This window comes from Euprymna scolopes, chromosome 18 (genome assembly GCF_053919585.1).
Source record: "Euprymna scolopes isolate OS-2025 chromosome 18, ASM5391958v1, whole genome shotgun sequence".
Lineage (NCBI taxonomy): Eukaryota > Metazoa > Mollusca > Cephalopoda > Sepiida > Sepiolidae > Euprymna > Euprymna scolopes.
Genome location: NC_136499.1, coordinates 36,847,336 through 36,869,997, shown reverse-complemented (window position 1 = coordinate 36,869,997; position 22,662 = coordinate 36,847,336).

Genomic DNA, 22,662 nt, shown 5'->3' with positions numbered 1-22,662 from the left:
GCCCGTCGTTGATGCTTGCGCAGATAATGCTCACCCCACAAGAGGCTAGTGAACCTCCGCCTACAGTTAGTACCGGAATTCTCTCTGCTTTCCAAGTGGCACAACATATCTTGCTCACGAGAGTCTGGGTGCACCCAGTGTCCACAAGCGCGAGGCGCTCGCTTCCATTAATGTGTATGCTTACAGTGGGTAACGCCCTGCTCAATGACAATCTGGGGAGAAGACTGGCGCTGTAGCTTCTTCCCCTTGTCCGCTTCCCGGACAGGTGCGGGCCAGGTGTCCGCGTTTTTTACACTTGTAGCACTGCGGCCGTCAAGTTTCCGAGTTGGTTGACGTGACGAAAGACAATCACGGGCCAAATGGTTGGGTCCTCCACACTTATAGCAGGTTGTAGCTGCGCCCAGGTCCTGCAATCCAACCTGTCATGTTTGTACAGATACCACTTGGTCTATGGTGTTAGGGCTTTTCTTTAGTATTGCTCGTGCCCGCGCCAATACTTCCGATATGTCCATCTCGTCCACTTGAGATGAAGCACGGAGCAGATCTTCCACACTCTTAGGTAATCCTGCAACAAAGGCGCACACCAAGCCTTTGTTTGACATCCCTCCAAAAAGGACCGATAGCTTTTTTAGTTCAGCCAGATACACATCCACCGTTTCCCCGGGATGTAATTTTCGGGATATGAATTCCTTCCAGCAGTAATTGGATCTAACGCAAATGCTGTAAAAAGGGCGCGCTTGATGCAGGCGAAATCAGTTTTCTTCTCATCAGCCAACTGCTGGTATACTGCATATGCTCCCCCAGTAAGGCGATTTGGGACCACGCATCCCATACGCTTCACTCCACTGAGCTGACATATTAATTCTGCTTTTTCCACCCATTCCTGCACTGAGTGATCAGTGCTACTTCCATCAAACAGGGGAATTAGTTTGGGGTCAAATCCTGACGTCATGCCGAAATAGCTTGTGTTCGTTACAACTCTACTTTCAACCGAGTCGTTGTTTGTTTCGTTCACCACACTCTTTTCTTCTACCTCTTCTTTTACACACGTCTGTTCGCTTAAGTGACTAAAAATCGTTTGTCCTTCTGCTTTCCTTTCCTCGTTATTTATGCAACCAGGGTACGAGATTCTCCGACATTCCCCGAGATTCAACGAGACTTTTCTCCACATAAAGTCTGCGGGCGCCATCTTGATTCGCAATTTGTGCTCTGCAGGCACACACGCGCAGCCGCGTTAACGGTAAGCCACTTCTTTCTCCACTGATAAATCCAGTGTGACCATTGAAAAGCGGTTGTGTGTATAATGAAAAAAGCAAGTCTTTGACTTTCCAGGAATTATTGGCACAAGTTTTAACACATTATAATGTTGTTAAAATGCAACCAGCAAACGTACTCAGCGAATCATCAGCCCTTTTTATTTCTTATTACAGCTAATGGTGTCCAAAGCATGAGTAATTTCTATCTAATGAATAATGGTCTCTAATTTTGCTGAAATCATATTTGATATAATAGTCGTGAATTTGTGAGTTATGGAAGTCATTCATTAAACGTAATTTTTTTATTAAAACGATTCACATTTTTTATTTCCTTATTTTCCAGTGACACGTCTATTCATAAACACATAGACTCCCATCGACAACAGAAGCCGTTGTATTATTTGATAATAAAACGGTTATGGCTGCGTTTTAATCGTTTCCTCACAGAGATCTCTGCGTCATCATGTATGGAAAGCTATGTCCAAACGCACACATTCGTTTAAAGTACCAACTATGTGACTACAATGGGAGCGGCGTCTTCACTTTTATAGGATGTTGCGATTCTAGATAATAGTCTCCATCGTTCTTACTACAGTACGAAACTATGTACTTTTTATAGTGAAAGAAACACCAGTGCTGTGATAGAAGAGACAAGAATTTACACGTTTAATTTGCAGAATTTCATTTCGAAAGCAGATACATACTTGATGTTAATCTTAATTCACTACCTACAACGGAAATATAAACAGAAGTGTCCATTAACTCAGAGAACGCAATATTGCTACTTATAGATACGTGATACAGTTTGTTCTGCTAAATTTTATGAATACGATGTATCGTTAGGCAGCTGCTGTGGTTTGACATGAAATAATACTAAAAGCGGTATGGGAAAGTACGGTTTCAGAGGCAAACCATCTATACGATGCAATTTTTACTGTCTTTTGCCTTAAAAACGACATAGTGTAACTCGGAAGAAATGAGGTATTATTTGGGACCAAATCTAAAAGAACACTCAGTAGAGATTTTAGCAGTTAGATGTCTAATCACATTTTTAGCAGTAAGATGTCTAATCACATTGCACATTAATTTTTGCATGTCAGTACAGTCATAAAAACAGGGGATCGGAAGGGAATTCTAAAGGTGTGTAGTTCAAAGGAGGAAATTGTTAGATTATAAGTTTTTTTCGTCTAGGAATTAGTACAGTGCGATTATGTTACTTGTTTAGTTAGTCGAAATATTTAGGCTAATGTGAATACACGTGTTTCTTGTTCATCGGGAAATATTGCATTAATATATGAGTAATAATGATAAGTTCATGAGTTTTAACGTTTACAGCGCATATGCTTATCATTAATTCTTGCGCACGTTCGATATGGTTGAGTAAAATTTTATAATATAATGTAATTTAACAATTGTGCAGAGCAATTATTTTTTGTATCATTTTTTTTCTGTAAATGTCTGTTTTAATTTCGAGGGATTGCGACAAGCTCTCTAAACTGAAATTTTTACATAAACAACAATGTGGTCAAATTTCCCATTGTGTATACTTGAAATGAGACACTCCAAACAAAAATGTTTGATACAATACTTATGTGTACCCGGTTCCCTTTGTACATTACGCGAGTTCATCTTCGAACGCCCAAAAAATGGTCAGTAACAGACAAAAAGAATATAAGTCATTTTACTAAATAATTACACATGTCAGATATTGTTCAATCGTTGTAGAGGTTCAAGATAAATCGTCAAATAGTATAACATTACCACTAAACTGATTCCCAAATTTACATAAATAGAATCTCTTCCTGCGTAAATCAACACAATGTTATACTACTACTACTACTACTACTACTACTACTACTGGTCCTGGATACGACCTTAAACTATATCCGATGGTGAGGCCCCAGTTTTCGGGCTTTGGGGAGTGTAGAGCCACCCTTTAATTGGCATTGCTCCCAGGTCCACTCTGACCCGGAGTGGCAGTACCTATTAGGGTCCCAACTATGGGTTGAATAGAAACCGACTAAAAAAAACAACTATATTCTATTAAAAAATTGTTTTTCAAAATCACTGGATTCGGCATTAAATAACCTGAAAAGGGTTGATATGCCGTAAATAAAACAACCAATAATTACTGATACTATTAAACGTTATGGTAAAATTTATTATTATTATTATTGATCAAAAGAAACTACATGTTTTTATTCTAGAATATAACAGAACGCTTATGCTGAATTTGAAGACGTTTAAAGAGCAATCAGAATCCTGAGAGTCTAAGGAGATTTGTGTTGATGACGATCTATTCAAGTTAATACACATTTGAAATGTGAGCTTGTGGCGATATAATCGTCCTTAACATTCCTTCCAAATTCTCCATATCTAATACCTTTCGGTAATATTCCACTAAAATTCGGAATTTGATTCGTTTTAAGATTGTACCCGTTGCTTTTCCTATTCCATACAACTAAATTAAAATAAATAAAATACACGGTACTCACCAAAGGTACACCACATGTATGTCCCAATTCCTAATGACTGTTTTATTATTATTATTTTTATTATTATTATTATTATTATTATTATTATTATTATTATTATTATAGTTTGTGTTGTTATTCATAGAAAATATAGACATATTATTTACATGTATATAGATTGAGATGGAATTATTATTTTGAAATATTATCATTATATGTTATTATTATTATTATTATTATTATTATTATTATTGCTATTCTTAATATTAATAATGATAATAATTATCATTATTAATATTATTATTGTTATTATTGTTGTTGTTATTATTATTATTATTATTATTATTATTATTATTATTATTATTATTGGTGTTGTTATTATTATTATTATTATTATTATTATTATTATTATCATTATTATACTAATTTTTTCACATTTATTCTCATTCTTCGATAGCATAATAACTTTTCTCTAGATTCTGGACTATTTCAATTAGCGACAGCTGTATCATATGACGATATATTTATAATAACAAAATTAAGAGCATAAAGACAATGTAATCACATTCAGCAGAATGTGGTTTTGTGATGTTTGTATAATAAATACAATGTTTAGAAAGTTAATGGCATTTGTTATGAGGCCGGCTGCAGGTTTTGATCAACAATCTTATTGAGGCGAATATGTCAGCAGATATATTAAGACAACTTATACTTAATTCAAAAACCTTGCAGTTACATGGCAGAAAAGACAGACACGCAGGCACTTACATATAGAGAGAAAACGTGATTTGCCAGTCAAGATCAAGCACGTGACCGAACGTTTGAAGTAATATTATTTGTTTTTCTTGTAACAGTTGCTAAGTAATGACGACAGTTTTTTAAAATATTATTTTTTATATATTAAACCCTGAATCGTTATCTTAATGAGATTATTTCGACTGCTAAACCCATCTTGAATGCTATTCTCATAACGTTTCGGACGATTTTTACTTTCTACCCTTGTGATTATTATCCTGTTGGAAATGGGAATGCTTCATTTCGAAATCGGGAATCTTTACGGTATTACGAACATAATTCTTTATTCACATGGGACTCATGTTCTTGTTCCATCAGCCTAGAAGTTTTAAGTAATCTGCAATTATAAGTACTGCCCCATTGAGGGTTGAACCTTCAAAATCCAAACGAACAATGCTTGGAGACCGATTTTATTTAACATTTTATACATTACGCCACGGGCTATTACGGACTTGTGGATCATACTATCTATGTGTCCAAAGTTCTGATAAAAAAAAATCAGTAGACATATAATTCAACAAACATGCAGTTTTACTACGTTCTACTTATGATTTTAAATGTTCTTATATCGTACTATATCATAGAGTATTACACCATTGAAATAGTATTAGAAAAATGTCTTTACATTTTTTTTTACTTACAGATTTGTTTATATTACGTACTTATTTTATGCACGGGTTTAAATTAAAATATTTTCCCGGTTGCCGTTCAATTTATTACGCATATATTATTCCGTCATTTTTTTTTTAACACTTCGTCTTCATTTTCACTTTCACCTGCAATCAACTTCTTGAAGCATTCGAGAACGCCTCGAACATAAACTAGAACTTGCAATTTAAATGATTTCGTATTTTAACATATTTTTTCACGTATTTTTGTTGTTGTTGTTGTTGTTAAAAAGCAATTTATCCTTTTTAGCGGGCGTTATTATATTTTGTTTGTTTTTTGTTCATGTAATCTTTGCCGTTTTGATTACGCGCGTGCACTTTCGGTAATAAGCCTAGTTATGGCCGGTAATCTACGAAAAAGAAGGGATCCGAGGAATCCTGTTTTGTGTGACGGGTTTCTCTTTGATTTTATGACTTTTTTTTATTTTTTTCAAATCTTACTTAAAGGTTCAAGCTTCATTCCTGAGACTTACCATGTTCGGCAAATAAGGTTAAAACATCTTTTATCTCTATTTCTTGTACTTAAATTATTTTACTTAATCTTTTTGATTTTTTTTTCTGTTTAACTTACGTTTATTCTTTATTATATGATTTTTTTTTACGTTGTACATTGTGTTAAATTATTGACGACGTAAAGTCAGCACGATAGCGTAAAAGAGAAGAAATGTTTTTGGATAGATTAACTGGAAATCTTACAACGAAAAAATCGAACGCATTTTAAGAATGGTAACAATGTAATATCTTCGAAATAAAGATTAGGATGAATAGCGGAATCAATGTAAAATGCGCTATAAAACAAACTAAAATAAAATAACATAAACTATAAGACAAATAATAATTTATAGAATAACTCTTATATTAACAATTGCGATGGACGTTAGATGCAAATTGAGATGAAAAGTGTGAAGGTTGATAAACAGTAGAGACTAAGGTTGAAAAAGAAGGGAGGAAAGTAAAAGAGAAGTAATATAGAGAAAAAAGATTAATAGATAATGGATAGCAGAAGAGATACAACTTAAGTTATATTAAGGAACAAAAACTTACATAAAAGAATGAAACAGAAAAAATATAGTGCGACAATTCTTGGAAAACAGAACCTTTTATGGTAAGACATAATATCTGCCAGGCTAAATTACGTTGCATCTCTCACTTTAAATCACCGCTAGTGAGAGGTACGGGTTAGGGTCAGCTGTTTGTGAGCATCAATCGTAAACAGGTAGATTATGCAAATGATCCTTAGTAAATGACTTCTCAAAACACAAAGATTGTTCACTGTAATTCTTTTAAAAATGAGTCTGATGTTTGTATACTTTTGAGATTAGGCTTGATAATTATTCTTGTATTATTTGGATTGTTTGGAACACTGCTTTCAATTTGGTTATTTTTTCCGTAAAGTTTCTGGCTGATGTAACTTCCGATTTCAAGAAAATAGACTTGATGCTATTTTTACTATTCAACAATTATATTCAGTGGGAATGTACCTGAAGATGGGCAGAAGTTACATGAAAATAATTCTAGTCATTATAAAAATACATTTATTTAATTTTTTATGTGAATTTAGACCATCCGTTCCCTGTACAATTGCGCACGTGGGTAAATTGCTAGTCAAAAAATATGTCGACATGGGCAGAAGACTAATCCGGGTATTAAACATTTCAAAGCAAAAATACTGCCCATGTACAAGGTGTACGCCTGCATAGATTAAGTTTGGAAAGAACCCTGATTTCTATTCGTATGCTGCTTGTTGGTGTGTCTTTTAATGTAGGCGGAAATAAGATGGCAGCGAAGAAGACGCAGACAGTAATTGTTCCATGTAAGTTTCACACCTACGTCTTTGATGCTAATACGAATAGCATAATTAGCAGTATAAGATATCGATGAGGGAAAACAACGACAAAAAAGAGATAAAACATGCGAAAGGAGTATATATTAAAAATAGTCAAGAAGAACAACAAAAAATAAGTAGAAAATAGAAAAGTTGGAAGATGAAGAATACAAAAATAATGGCCACAGTCGATGATTAGTAATAATTAGGGCTATGACAAAAGCATATTCTTTTCATGGTTACGACTCTCGCGTATATATCCGACACAGTTAGACACAGTTAATCAACCGAGAACCACATAAATCTATATAAAAGCATATAAGTTATCAACGCTTACACACTCGAGGGTTAAAACAATGAAAAGAAGATGATGTTGTCCTAGCCCTAGTAATAATTCTGAAAACAGCATAAAGATGCGGATATGACATAAAGTACATAATAAAGAATACTGACTACAATAGCAGCAAACATAAAATGGGCACTTCTGCAGTTTATGGACCATACTTTTTTTTACTCAGGCTTACCCCAAACAAGGCATATCGCATCGTTGACTTGACGAAAAGGGGCTACTATTTAGGGTCTTGCCTAGGAAAAATTAACAAGATGCTGGTTTACGTTACATGTAAACTTCTGCATATCAGTACAGCCAGGGAAGCAGGTAGCAAAAAGGAATTCCAATGTCTAGTTATTCGAGGAAAGAAACTATAAGAGTAGAAATCTTTCTGACATTTAGGGACCTCAACAGTGAGGGGGTGAGATTTTGTCGCTAAGCAGGTTTGTTAGAGATATGTACGTCGAGTGAGGAACGAACGCAAGGAATTCATCAGAGCACATTCCATTAAAACATTTGTAAAACAGGCACAGAAATGCAATATTACGGAGATGGGAAGGGGGTTAGAACTTAGTTGACAAAGTGGGATATATTAGATGTAAACCCCATTTTTGGACCCTATCCAAGAGGATGATGCAAGTAATAAATGCAACAGGTCATATGTGGCGTCAATACCCCATGCATAAGCGTATGGTGGCATTGTAAAGTTATAAGATACTGTCAGGTGTGAGTAGTCTTCAAGCTCAATTGAGAAAAGCCATCTTCTTTACAGCAGACTTTGCAATGTTCCAATGTATTTATTCCAGTTCATATGGATCGTAAATTTTACATCGATGAGTTTGAAGGAAACATTCTTAGATAGGGTATAATTTGCCATGAATACCGGTGGTTTAAAAGGCGCTTTGCAGTTGTTAAAAGAGATAAGCTTAGTCTTACAAGCATTAAATGTTATCATCCATTTGCGGCCTCATTCCACTACGGTTTAGGGGTCATTTTCTTATTACTCTCCCATTGTCTTAATTCTATGCACATCGATCCTTCGTATTTTATAGAGCATTGTATCATTAGCAAATATACCCATCTAAGACATCAGGGATGTCGTTTATACATATCAGAGAATAATAGCGGTCCAATGAACCGACCCATGAGGCACTCCCGCATTAATGTTATGCTGCTCCCATGTACATCCGTCACTGACACCTGAATGTGGCTATTGTCTAAGAAGGCTCTAATTATATTTAGTATACGTCCAGGTATACCATAAAATTTAATTCTTACTAGCAGCCCCTCGTACAATACTGCAGCACTGGCTTCACTCGGCTTATCCAGTGCATTATATATGTGTTCAAAGATTATTGTAAAAATGTATGCAGTAGACTGACATTGTTTAAATCTATACTGTTTGTCAGAAAGAAGACGTGCTTTTGCGGGGTGGTGAACTAGCGGTTGATTAAGTAAGGTCTCAAAGATTTTAGCTAAAGGGGGAAGGAGACTGATAGGGTGATAATTGAAAAGGTCACTCCATTTCCCCAGAGTTCTTGTACACTTGTACCACAGACGCTATCTTCCAGCTATTAGGGTAGTAAGGTTCAGCAAGGTATTCTGTAGCAGGATCCCGGGAGACCTCGGCAACCTTGCTCAGATAGAAGGGGATGAGAGAGAATGATGTATGGTTTAGGGGGGTGAATGCTGGCACTTGGTTAAGAAAAACAGATATTTATAAAATTCTGTCCATCGGAAAATAACGTTTCGATGATAGGAAAATATAAACGAGCTGTGGTTTGATAACGCAGAAAAAAATTGTCAGTCTGTTGTTTTTTGTTTTTTTTTCGTACCCTGAAAATAAGATTTCTTTAGAACAATGGAACTATCAGAGGAGATTGTTTTTCATGTAAGTTTTATAAAAATTGATTTCAAATAACTTGTGAAGTTAAACGGAATTTAAATCTAAAAAACAGGCATTGTCGCTAAGAAATCTATAAAAACTATAAATCGGAGGAGAATTATCTATCCAGTTTCCCATATTTTAGATATTTGAATGGTTGACCACCCAGGCAGTTGTAAGGCAGCGATAGACCACCAGTCGTTGAAAGGTGGGAGGTTGGTCGTCAGAAGTGGATCTTTAGAATATATAAAGAAGTAAATAGACAAATAAATGACTTAAGCATATATTTGGTTGGAGAAAAGAGACAAGGTGATAAAGAGGGGAAAGAAAGCGAAGTAAGAAGCGTAGAGAGATAAAAAAAGGCGGAGCATAGATGATAAGAGTTTCTTTTAAAAAATGAGTTGAAGGGTAAGGAAGAACAAATTGGGAAGAGAGAATTGAAGAGGGATATATTTAAAATAGAGAGAGAAAAAAGAGATTCAGAGGAAAAGAGAAAGAGTAATCGCCGGAGGAGGAAATAGTGATTTTACAGAGATGGTGGTAGGAATTAGACTTTAATAAAAAAAAAAAATGTATGTTTTGAGAAAAAAGGCAAGAACTTCGTTTGCTGGCCTCGGAGCAGGATGCATCAGCTTTTGGCTGCCAGAAAGAGTAAAGTGAAAATAACGACTTTCCTCTTTCGATCAAGAAATTACATTGAAGAGTGATTTCCAGGCACATTTTGTTTTTTTCTTAAATCCGGGAGAAGCCACGAACTTTATTGATAATTTTTTGTGTACGAACTGTATCGAAAATGGTTTTATGCAAGAATTATTTTTTGTTCATAAGAAAATGATCTCCGGAGTAATCATTTATTATTGATGACATATTGGTTTGAGAGTAAGAGTTGCTTTCAGATCTACCCTGAACCCGACGCCAAGTTGCAGCTGAGAAAGGCAGCATACAATCCATTCATCCACTTACGGGCACTTACGGAGGATGAACTCAACCCCAGCATCTGACGACGAAGGATCAGCTGAAGATAAAAGTGTTGCAACACAGACTGAGGGTCGTGCACGGTTTGCGTGCCCAGAGTATCAGAGTGGCAGTTTCTAATAACCAGTAAACGCCTGGTTACATATTGAGAGGTCCATATCATCTAGCTTTGCTTCCGTCTGCATAGGGAAATTTGGGAAGGTGCTGAATAATAAGGTTATTATTTAGAAAACAAAATCTGAACATGGGAGGTTCTTTTGTTACCTGTGCTGTATGTACACCCTACAATTTATTAAAAGATGTTTTTTTAAATTGAACTTAACTCTAAAATCCTAGTTAAAATAGCAAAGTTCGTGAATTGCAGCATTATCACAAAAAGAACAACTGTAGTTTCTTTAATATTTCTAATACAAAATACACCGAGGTAGGAAAAGATCACAGATCTATATAAAATTTAAGAATGAGGAAGAAAAAGAATTTGAAGTGATTATAATCTTCTTCTCTTCTTCCCTTCTCTCCTTCTTCTCTACATAAATAAAATGAACTCATTTTCCCCTCCAACTTTGACCATAATAGGATTAAAAATCGTGATATTACATTCAAATGTAACGCGTACAGACTTTAGCACGTTATCTGAGGGTTGTTATAAGCCTACTACCGCTACAGTTCCTCGACAATGGTACATTCCGATATTTTTCCGGTGAGAGTCCATTGCCCAAATCGCTTAGATTCAATGGAAGTTGCAACATCTTTTCTCTCTATTAGATTCCTCCTTTACCCTCTCCCCATTTACACCGCAGCGGATGCGTTCACAAGAAACACTACGAGGAAACACACTGGTTTGGAATCGTAAAAGGGTACTTATGCCATTTATTTTTTTAAAATCATTTTCCCCTGATTTATGGTTTCTGTATTTTCATAATAAAATAGAAATAAAAAAATGTTTTAAAAAAACGTGAAAACGCAATTACTATTATTGTTTCCTTTTTTCTTTTTTGTATCGTTAGTGTAAGACGCAATCTGCGAGACTAACCGGAGTTTACTTCCCGTGTTAACGACTCTAACCGTGAAATCTAACTATGCCCTTTATTTATTAGTATTTACAACTCAACATTTATTTTCATACAAAGATTACAGCGCAAAGATATCGAGAATTCACTTGCATTACACTTAAATTAAAATTAAAACAAATACATTCATTTAGAATTCGAGTGTGAAACTAAACCAAAACAAACTTCACCGCGGAATTGGTATTTGACCTAATTAACTTTTTAGTTAATTTATCACGTTTTTGTGCTTTCGCCTCAATGATTCGAGTTTGACCCCTCTCTTTCAAACTTTTTAGGAATTGTTCAACACACGGGCACCGCTGGACCGTTCGTTTTGCATCACGCTCATTTTTTTAATTGTTTTTTTCCACGATTTTTTAAAATAGTTTAAACATTGTTTGTTTTTATAATAATAAAACAGGGTTATGAGTTCCCTTTGTTTTCATTTTACCAGCCTCCCCCAACCACACACGCTTCTAAAAGCCAGCGCAACGCCGGGCAGCGGCGGGTACCTCCCACTAGTAACAAAGAAAACATATACAATAACAACAAAATTGAGCAAAAACGAAAAAAAGAACTAGGACCAGTTAACAAAAATAAATACATAAATAAATTAATTAAGCATTTGAAAACAGGACAAAAAGAATTAAGTAAAAAGGTAAACATTGCGCAAAACATACAAAATAATGTTTCGAATAATGCTTTAATCTTAAATAGTAGCTTCTAAAATCTTGTAAGTATGACCTTCACCTTCACCGAGGTGGACGATTTATATGACCTTCATCGAGGTGCGCGATTTGACACACAAAAATAAACCGCCTCTTAATCACCTGCTAACGCATGAGTCACTGTAACGTCCAATGACAACAACAACAACCTTCTCACTCGACCTGCCTTCATACCACTATCTCAATCCCTTCTCTTGCTCATGCGCCTGTAGATTCCTGACAATCTTGAGACTTCCGCTTATAAAAACCCAAGTTTTGTTGTCGCGCATGCCTATACAAATACTAGGGCGTTTGTTGTGTTGGTAAGTACTACACTCCCCCCTGATCTGATGATCACATAGAGTGCACTCCGGGGGTGGCCTCTTAATTCGTTGGCTTCTGCGAAGGGTGGTATTTACACTATCGGATCCAGGTTCTGGTTCTGGTTCTGGTTCTGTGTGAGGTTCTGGTTCTGGTTCTGGTTCTGGTTCTGGTTCTGATCCTACCTGATCAGACGAACTAAAACTACCACTCTCTTGCTCGGTGACCTCACTCATCAGCAGCTCATCATCTGATGATCCGTCGCTCTCTGTAGTTATGGGATGTACTTCACTAGCCGGGCGAAGATCGCGCACATGGCGTGGGGTTCCATCAACAAGGACCGACTGCTGGCTGACCACTCCAGATATTCGTCCTCGCTTGAACTTGGTGGTGCACCGGTTTCCAGGGGGTCTAACCCAAACTGGATCCCCTCACCTTGTATTTGTTATGACTCTCCTCCTCGATTGGTTGGACAGTGTCAATGCCCTTTATCCTAACACGGTATTTGTGTATGGCATTGGCCGGTGCTGTTGTTAGTGTCTTCCCATCCTTTGGTGTGACGTTGTAACAATACGTGGCCTCCGTAATGGTGCATTGTTTTCTGGCAGCAATTCTCTTGATGCTGCGATGGCTCCTCTCAGCAATGCCATTCCCTGATGGCACATGGGCACATCGCAGTCGTAGTCGGACACCCCACTCATTCAACAACTGCCGAACTTGGTGGCTACAAAAAGCAGCATCGTTGTCCGTCAATATCTCTTCCGGCGCACCTCGCTCAGAAAAGATAGATGACAGTTGGCGGACAACATTCGCTGAGTCCTGCCTGGTCATTTGCCGCCACACCGCAAAACGATTGGGTCCACAGTCGATAAGGGTTAGAAAGGGCTTACCACTGTAATGGGTAATATCCATCGCTAATTCGTGCCACACATGCTCCACTTCCAATCGCCCCTTCTTCGATTGCTCAGGTGCAGGATCGATAGACTGGCATACCTCACAGTGCCTGATGATCTGCCTGACATCCGCCCTTGTCACTGCCGGGTCTACACGCCTCGCAAAATACAAAGTTCTTTTGATACCTGGATGTCCACTCTGCACATGAATTCTTTGTATTTGGCATGAGCTAATCGCGCCAACTGCGCAAGATCGAGCAGTGAACTCCACGCCTGTCTTCACAGCTTCATACCATTTGTGAAGCACACGGGTTAGTTGGTCTGCACGATTACAGTGTGATGCCACGAGCGTTACACTCACAGACAGGTCATATTTTGATACCAGACTCTTCAGGGTGTTTAGCCTCCGCCGGATTAACATCTCACTGGCTGCCTTAGTACCGACTCTTGTTCGTCTCGAGAGAGTGTCGGACACCCAATGGTAGACGCAGAGAGAATCCGTGTACAAGTGTAACTTCTTCGACTGCCATTGCAGTGCCAGATTTAAACCCTTCAAAACAGCATCCAGTTCCGCCAGGTTGATGTGTTGAGCATCATTCACGGGTCGCAGCCAGCATGCGTCTTCAATTACATCTCCACGTTGCTCCAATAACACTCCCAATGCCAAAGAACTAGCGTCAACCCACACATTACCAGTGTCCCCATCGACACACCATTCTCCACGGGCAGGATCCTCCTTGTTAACTCTCTCTAGGGTTTCTGTCGTCATCAGAGTTAGAAGAGCATCATCAGATACATCATCCCAACCTGTAGTTACTAAACTTGCCCTGCGTTTGATGACGCCCACAGCTGCTCGGAGCAAGCCACACGCTGGTAAGTGACCAATAAGTTTCCCACACAAGGAAAAAATAGTCCGCCGCGTAATAACATCAGGGACGGTTGGAATCTCACTGCCACGCCTCCATCGTAAGGTACCGTCTTTCCCGCAAACGTCCAATCCTAATACCCGTGCTCCATCCCTCAGACGTTCGGGATCCTTGCACTCCAACCCGAATTGAGCTAACTTTTCTCCGACGTGCGACGCAGATTGTACGTCTTCATTGACATACACATCATCAATATAGGCCGATGTTGCGTCCTCAGTAGTCTTTTCCTGGGACAACACTGCATTTACGATGGTCTTCATGATTTGCATTGCCACATTCAGCCCAAAGCCAAGCCGAGTAAGGCAGTATCTCTGACCCCGGAACCACACTGTCTGGAATGGCCACAATGTCTCATCCACTCGCACCTGCAAATAAGCCTTCCGCAAGTCTACTATAGACACATTGGAGCCCTTCTGGCGCCCTTCTCTCAGCTTGCTGGTGCACACGTCAGCATCGGCAGTGTACGTCTCAATGTATCCCAGCAAATCCCCTCGCATCACCAGCACATTAATGTTTGCGGCCACACCAGAGTTTGTGTGGACTTTGACAGTTCCGGCTCCACAGTAAGCTTGCGTATTGCCACCTATTGTGGTTACTTTGATGTTCTGCTTTGTCCAGTTTCGACACAATTTGGCACTCATGATGGTGTGTGAGCACCCGGAGTCGAGAAGAGCCGAACAAAGCACTTGGTCCACGTACACATTTATTGTCGGTTGCGCCTCAATTAAATCTTGTCCGGGGAACAGGGCGGCGCTGACGTCCTGCCCCCTGATGCATTTCCCGCACAATTTTGGGATAAATGTCCATAGCTACCACATTGGAAACAGCGCGGGCGCCCCCGCCGCTTGTTTAGTACAATTTCTTGAAATATGGCCTCGCTGGCCACAGCAGAAACATCTCCCATTAGTCGTGGGTCTCAAACTGGGACTCTTTTCAGCATTAGTCTTGGCTGCCTGCGCCATCATTACAACCGGTTCCCTCAGGTCCTCCTCATCTCTGATAATGGCTCGAGCGCGTTCAAACAAATGTTCCATGGGCGTTACAGATATGCTGGTGGAAGCCCTCAACAGTTGCTTAACATGGGTGGGAAGGCCGGCCACAAACGCATACTCCAGTGTTTGCTCTGACACTCCATTGCCAAATAGAACTGCAAGTTTCTTCAGCTCCGCGAAGAAGACGTCCACGGTTTCTCCTGGCATGAGCTTCCTAGTGGCAAATGTTTCGTAGGCCGTACAGGGATCCATGGCAAATGCCTTGTATAAAGCATTTTTTATACAGGTAATATCAGCCTTCTCCACAGCACTCAGTTGCTGATATACACTTAGGGCGCCTCCAGCCAATCTTAGGGGAATCACCCGTATGCACCCCCTTTACTTCACAAAGGTTGCAGGTCAGCTCAACCCTTTCAACCCAGTCGACAACAGAAGTGGATCCGTCGAATTCGGGTATCAGTTTTAAATCAAACTTTGCCCCAGCCATAGTTGCCCAGGAAAAGAGACAAAATGAAATAGCCGAAATAGCTTCTGACCTTCACCTTCACCGAGGTGAACGATTTATATGACCGAGGTGCGCGACTTGACACACAAAAATAAACCGCCTCTTAATCACCTGCTAACGCATGAGTCACTGTAACGTCCAATGACAACAACAACAACAACAACAACCTTCTCACTCGACCTGCCTTTATACCACTATCTCAATCCCTTCTCTTGCGCATGCGCCTGTAGATTCCTGACAATCTCGAGACTTCCGCTTATAAAAACCCAAGTTTTGTTGTCGCGCATGCCTATACAAGGCACAAACACGAGGGCGTTTGTTGTGTTGGTAAGTACTACAGAAAGCCCAAGAAAAACTGGTAATTCAAAAATAACGAGTTTCACATTATAAGAAAAAACAGGTCGCGTTCAGTTTTATTAATCCATCCATCCAGCGCGTTCAGTGTTATCCATCCATCCAGTGCGCCATAGCCGAGATTGGACTCACTATACAAGCTTGTAATTCAGATCTTGTCGGTAGCTGAATACTTGATGCTTCGACAGGGCTATCAAGGGTATGTTTTATTGTGACACCATCACTAGACGGGGTATCGACAACGGCTATAGAGAGTTCCAGCTATACTCGAGAGAAAGAAAGACCGCGGCAGTTTCTCAACCTGGTAGTTTACCTCGCAGTGCATACAGCACCTCGCCTTCCCAAATGGTCACCGATCTGGTACTGGACAGACTTAACGTTGCCTAACTTCGGTGATCTTGCGAGAACCGGTGTGTTAACGTGATTGTGCCGTGTTATCGTAAATATATATTGGAATCTAAGTATTGAGAAAAAAATAACATATTCTCAGTCAGTACATCCATGTGTTGCTCAATTACCGAAAATTAAACGAAATATTCGTAACTAAAGTTTTTTTTTTCGATTTATTGAACACGATATTAAGAGCCTGTTTTCTACTGATTATAAAGAACCGGCATCTTAATCACATTCTGCATTACTGTTACATGATAAAGGCTGTCCCCTTTTCATGTAAGTATAAAAATGGAAATGAGATGGCAATAGAGGAATTCGAACCTCGTAATTTTGGTTTAGAAAAAGATTACCTGTGAGAATTTATAAATGTAAAACGAAACATTTGTTTAGAATATAGATAAATATTCAAGAAAAGAATGTGAGCTGTCAAGTTTATTATGAAATTTTAAATTGAAAGAATGCAGCTTATAAGGTAATGTTTTTAACATATTGGATAAATAGGTTACTGAGAAATAGGAAAAGTTTTGGACACGTATGTCAGGACACGTGAAAGAAGGCACATGTTTTAACATGTGTACGACGTCACGGAAAAATAGAAAGTTCTAGGACTAGAGAAAAACTTTAGTTAGAGTTAGAGAGTCATGGGGAAAACTCAGAGAGATTCAGTCGTCTAGGAGCGAGACGTCACTTCAAGAAAAAAATGTGAAACTTTGAATTCTTGATGATGGAATCACGGCCGTGTGAAGAATAAACCATCAAGTGTTTTTTTGTAAAGCTCGTCTTGTGTTTATAATTCTTATACAAAGGTAAAGTCCAATTGTATTATATATTTGTGCTATATGTCTTTACATACACGTCTCAACATCATCATGTCGACACAATGTCCGAACTGTCTGAGCACTATATCCCTTCACTCTAAGAGCTTTCTCCTTCTCTTCCATTCTACACAACAAGGAATGAACATTTTAATATATAAGAATCTATCCTAACATGAACAATCTCTCAAAGTCTCTTATAAACGAACAGTCTCTCTTCTACTCTAAGTCTCTCTCTTACAACAATCTCTCTCTCGGAGTCTTTCAACATCCCTCACTTTAATAAGACTCCTTCTAAACATCCCTCTCAACGACAAACGCTCTTCTAAGATTGCGCGTATAATAAGACCCTTTGAATGAAACCCCTATATATATTATTACTACCATCATTAAAACTTATCAAATCATGTTGTATCATCCTCAATCTGACGATCATATAATCTTTATCCACAAGTAGTCATTGGTTGTTGATAAATAGGTGCATCAGTTAAAATGCATAGGCATACAGCAATAACAATGTATACTCTTCAGAACATGCAATATAGGTATGCAAGATAAATAATAGATAACATCAAACTGCTATCATCATTGTATCGTAGAATAAAAACCTACAGGACAATAAGCGATATTTTTAAAGCCTTAAAATGTAGACATAATAATTAATAGGAATTCTTTTTATATGTTCCGGCATCGAATCGTTAAATACGGGACTAAGCGGGACGAAGTTGGATATACTTGAATTTCTTAAATATAAAGGTACTGGATGAAAAATATATTACTCAGACAGGTCAATTCTAGACTTGTACAAGATAGATGTACACGAAGAATAATAAATATTCTTAAAAACTACCCATGGAAATTAAATATCCACCTATAAATTATATCTTGAAACTAAGCGTAACCAACAACCAGGCAATTTATTCCAAACATCTGCTGTCACATCTAAAATTTATTATATAACAGATTACCTTGTCGGCTCAAGTACATGCTATTTCGAATTTAAGAGCAGGCGAGCGAATAATATGTTCTTTTTAGTTTTGGCTTGGCAGACCGACTCACAGAGTCTCAGACGCATCTAGCATCACTTTGCTCTATTTTAACAATGCTCATTAACATTAATAGAGAAACACAATGTTTTTGCCAAAAGGTTTTGCCGCAGCACAAATGTCAACAGGACTTAGGCCACTGTTGAAATAAATCTGTCTCTGCTAACAAAATATTACTTGGATTCTAATGTTGCATAGGGGTGTAATTTTTAGAAGGCACCAAATATGTGTATATGTAATATACTGGTGGTATAAACATGACGTATATTCTGTATTTTTGTTGTTGTTTTTAATGTTTGTGAGAGTCCTAGAATGATATCGAGATAGTCTTATGAGTTTTCATGTTGTTGAGTCTTGTGAGATGCTCATATTATATACACTCATTGTGGAGATAGCATATTGTTGAGAGATGGAGACATTAGTGAGATATAGACAGGTATATATAAAGAGAGAGAGAGACAGTTCTTATATAGACAGGGTGACCCCAAAAAACGGGTCGCAACTCAAATTAGGCCCCGTTTCTTAGTGTTTTGTCCGAATGAAATAAAACTTTGGTCATAACTAGTCTTTTATATTCAAAACATCACATGCAAACACTAGGGGTTTTGCCCTTTTTTTTCTCCGTTGACTGTAAAATACCCACAAAAACAATTGAACGTCCTCTGTTTTCTTGGGTGTCCCCCTGTATAATAGACAGTGTACATGTTACTACAATAGCCAACGGCATGTAATGCACAATGAGAGGAGATTTGATATATAGATAGATAGACCGAGAGTTTGACATTTATACTTTTGACAGTTCTGTGAACGGGAGTGTTTCTATAACATTTATACTTTGACACATATACTTTCTTACACATATTTTTAGATGATGATTTTTTAGATGATAAGGTTCTTATAACATAAATGGACAATACATTTTCTGTTGAATAACCACACGACTACGCAGATACAAAAACACATGATGACGCCCTTTATTTCATGACCGGTCCTGATTTCCCTCCAGGAATTCAAAGTTTCTTTACATGGCTTTTCTTCTCTGACCTTCCCTTCCAAGGTTTGGTGTCAGCATCTCTCTCTCTCTCTCTCTCTCTCTCTCTCTCTCTCTCTCTCTCTCTCTCTCTCTCGGCTCTTCTCCCCTCTTTCTCCCAGACTGCACCTAAACTCTACCTATATTGAGAACTCGTCACGTCATCGCATGATTAAACATGTGCTCATCGAGCACGTTGCCTTGACATGCGTCACGTTGGAAAACATCCCACACTGACATGACCCCACGAGTTCAGTAACCTATTTTTCGAGTAACCTCTTTACAATATGTTTAAAATATGTTTACTATTTCAATTGACGATTAAATTCCTTATTTTAATTTTCACAGAAATAAATTTGATGCGTACTACCTTTCTATTTCATCTATACTATTCGAGAATGCACTTAAAGTAGCTGAAGAGGAAATTGACTTGACACAGTTGGAAATTGAAATTATAAAAATTGCTAAGAAAACCTTAATCAGATATAACGGGGAACTGCTGACTAGAAAAGATAGAGACGGCCATGTTGACGTAACAATGGGTCACGGGTCGCGTTTTTAAGGAAAGATACAGAAATCATGTAGTATCGTTTAAAAAGGAACCAGATATGGAAAATAATAGAAGATTTTAACGATAGCAGTGAGAGGAAACAAGAATCAATATTAGAAATAAAAGGAGGAATACAACTGCATTAGGGGATTGGGTCAGGGATCTTAATAGAAACAATAAAGAATTTGAATTGAAATGGTCAGTTGTGGATAGGGGGGGTAGTGTTACCCTGGAAAATCTAAAAGGCGCAATCTATGTTTTTTGGAAGCCTTCTACCTAGTGAGTTCTAGATAAGACATTTTTAAATAAAAGGCTAGATGCTATGCAGGGACGTCTTCACAGGAATAGGTTTCTGCTATCACGCACTAAATGTAACTGAAGTAAAACTTTTTTATAACAATAAAGATCCTTGGATAGGAGGCCAAATTTTAATGTAGAGTTAAATAGCTTGGAATGATGTAGTCTAAACGAAGGATCCAAATCTAGTAAGCAAATATAGTTTCTATTATTCTAAACTTGATAAGAAATATGGATAAAGTATAAAGCTCCACAGAGATTAGAAACATTGTTCCATAACCGCGAGCATTTTTTTAGTATTTAGTTGTAGTAGTATTGATGGTGAAATAAGTGGTAGCATTTCCAGATCAATAAAACAACTTAACAATAAACTAACAATTATTACAAAAATTAAATTAACAATTCGTGGATTGGAAATTAATTGATTTTGTTCTCTGACAACTAAAGCTTGTGGGATTCCTGCTGGCTGTTCTACATGTCTTTATCCGAAAATGCAAGGGGTAAACTCCTTTTCATCGGAGTGAAACACACTTGTTGCTATTAGCTGGTTTTCTTGTCAGAAGAATTATTAAGAGGATATATATTATTTTATTTAGGTATCCAAGAACACAATACACGAATTGTAATTTTGGTTTTGGAGCCATGAGTAAACCCAGTAGATTATGGATTGATGGCAGATATAGGTAAACCCATGGGTATATAATCAGCTTTAAGATTAAAAATATACTTTAAATTCTTAAAATATTTGTTTGATTAAAAATTCGATATTATGCGCAAACGCTTACTTTCTGAAGTGGTCTTATTATTTTGACCAGGACTGTATATATATATATATATATATATATATATATATATATATATATATATATATATATATATATATATATATATATTGAATTGGCTATAAGCGTAGGTACAGAAGTGTTACGGGCGAATTATTTTTATTTCATTTAAATCTTTTTAATCTTCTTATTTATTTATGTATCTAGTTTCTTATTAGTTATTAAGTACAGTTAGTATATTTGTCCCGGTTTAAAAAGGACTGTAGTTTTTGATAAGTATGGCTTCTAGTAATTTTAGTCGTCGTAGTCAGTAGTTAAGATATCGAATTTTAGTATTTTTAATTAAGATATTTCTAATGTAATACGTTATGAAATTATTGTAAGCTGGATGATAGTTTAGGTGTCAGGAGAGTGTTGGTTCATGTGTGGCTTGTGTATGCGTTGTATGAGGTTTTAGAGTGGGATTGGAGACATTCTTCGAGGAGCGGCAAATAAATCCATACACTGCATTAGTTTGGTTAAGCGTGATGTTTGTATTGTTATTGCGTTTACTTATTAAATTGGAATTTTTAAATCTAATATAATATATTATTAGTTTAATCTTGTTGTTTTGGTCATTGGGTCTGGTGTATCTTTTAATTAGGTTTGTTACTGTTTTTTCATCTGTTTTGTAGTTAGTGTGTAATTGGTTTTTATAGTATACTTTGATGGTATCGTTTCTGTTAGGATAAGGGTTTATGTCTGTATTTTGGACTGAATTAAAATAGAGTTGTATGTGTTTATCGAAAATAGAAAAAAGAAAACAACGACAAGCGCTCCTGATGATAAGTTGATATAAAGCTCTTGAGCAGAATGTGGCAGAACATTTTATATAACATGCCTGCTGAAATTAACAGACCACTCAGCATATGGAAAAAATATCCAGAAAGATTAGAAAATGAATAACTCCGTCGATATAATCAGAGCTAAACTTCAATTTATTATAATATATATATATATATATGTATATATATATATATATATATATATATATATATATATGTGCATACATATATATATATATATATATATATATATATATATATATAATTATATATTAATTGAATTATCACAACCAAATAAAAAAATCAATACAGACACAATGTAAAATAGAGATTATTATAGGGGAAAATAAACTGTTAACGAAAATTTACAATTAAATTTATTATTGGACAGAATACTCCAAATACATTATTAAAAGTCCTTATTTAAGCATATAGCAAAAATGGTATTCTTTGAAACCCTGTAGAATAAGGACTTTAAAAAGTGTTGTTGGAGTATTCTGTCGAATAATAAATTTAATTGTAAATTCTATTTTACATTTTTAATTTTTTTTTATTTTTCCATATATATATATATATATATATACCTATGTATATATACATATATTAATATATATATATATATATTAATATATACATATATACATATATATATATATATTAATATATATATATTAATATATATATATTTATATCTATATCTATATGTATATATATATATATATATATATATATGTTTACAGTAATTATTAGGGCTATGACACTAAAATATTCTTATCATTGTTTTAACCCTCGAGTATATATCCGACACGGTTAGACATAGTTAAGAACCACATCACTATATATAAAAGTGTATAAGATATCAACGAATACACACTCGAGGGTCAAAACATGAAAAGAATATGCTGTTGTCATAGCCCTAGTAATTATAGAAATATATGTTAAGTTGCACATAATCTTTAGCGTTATGTC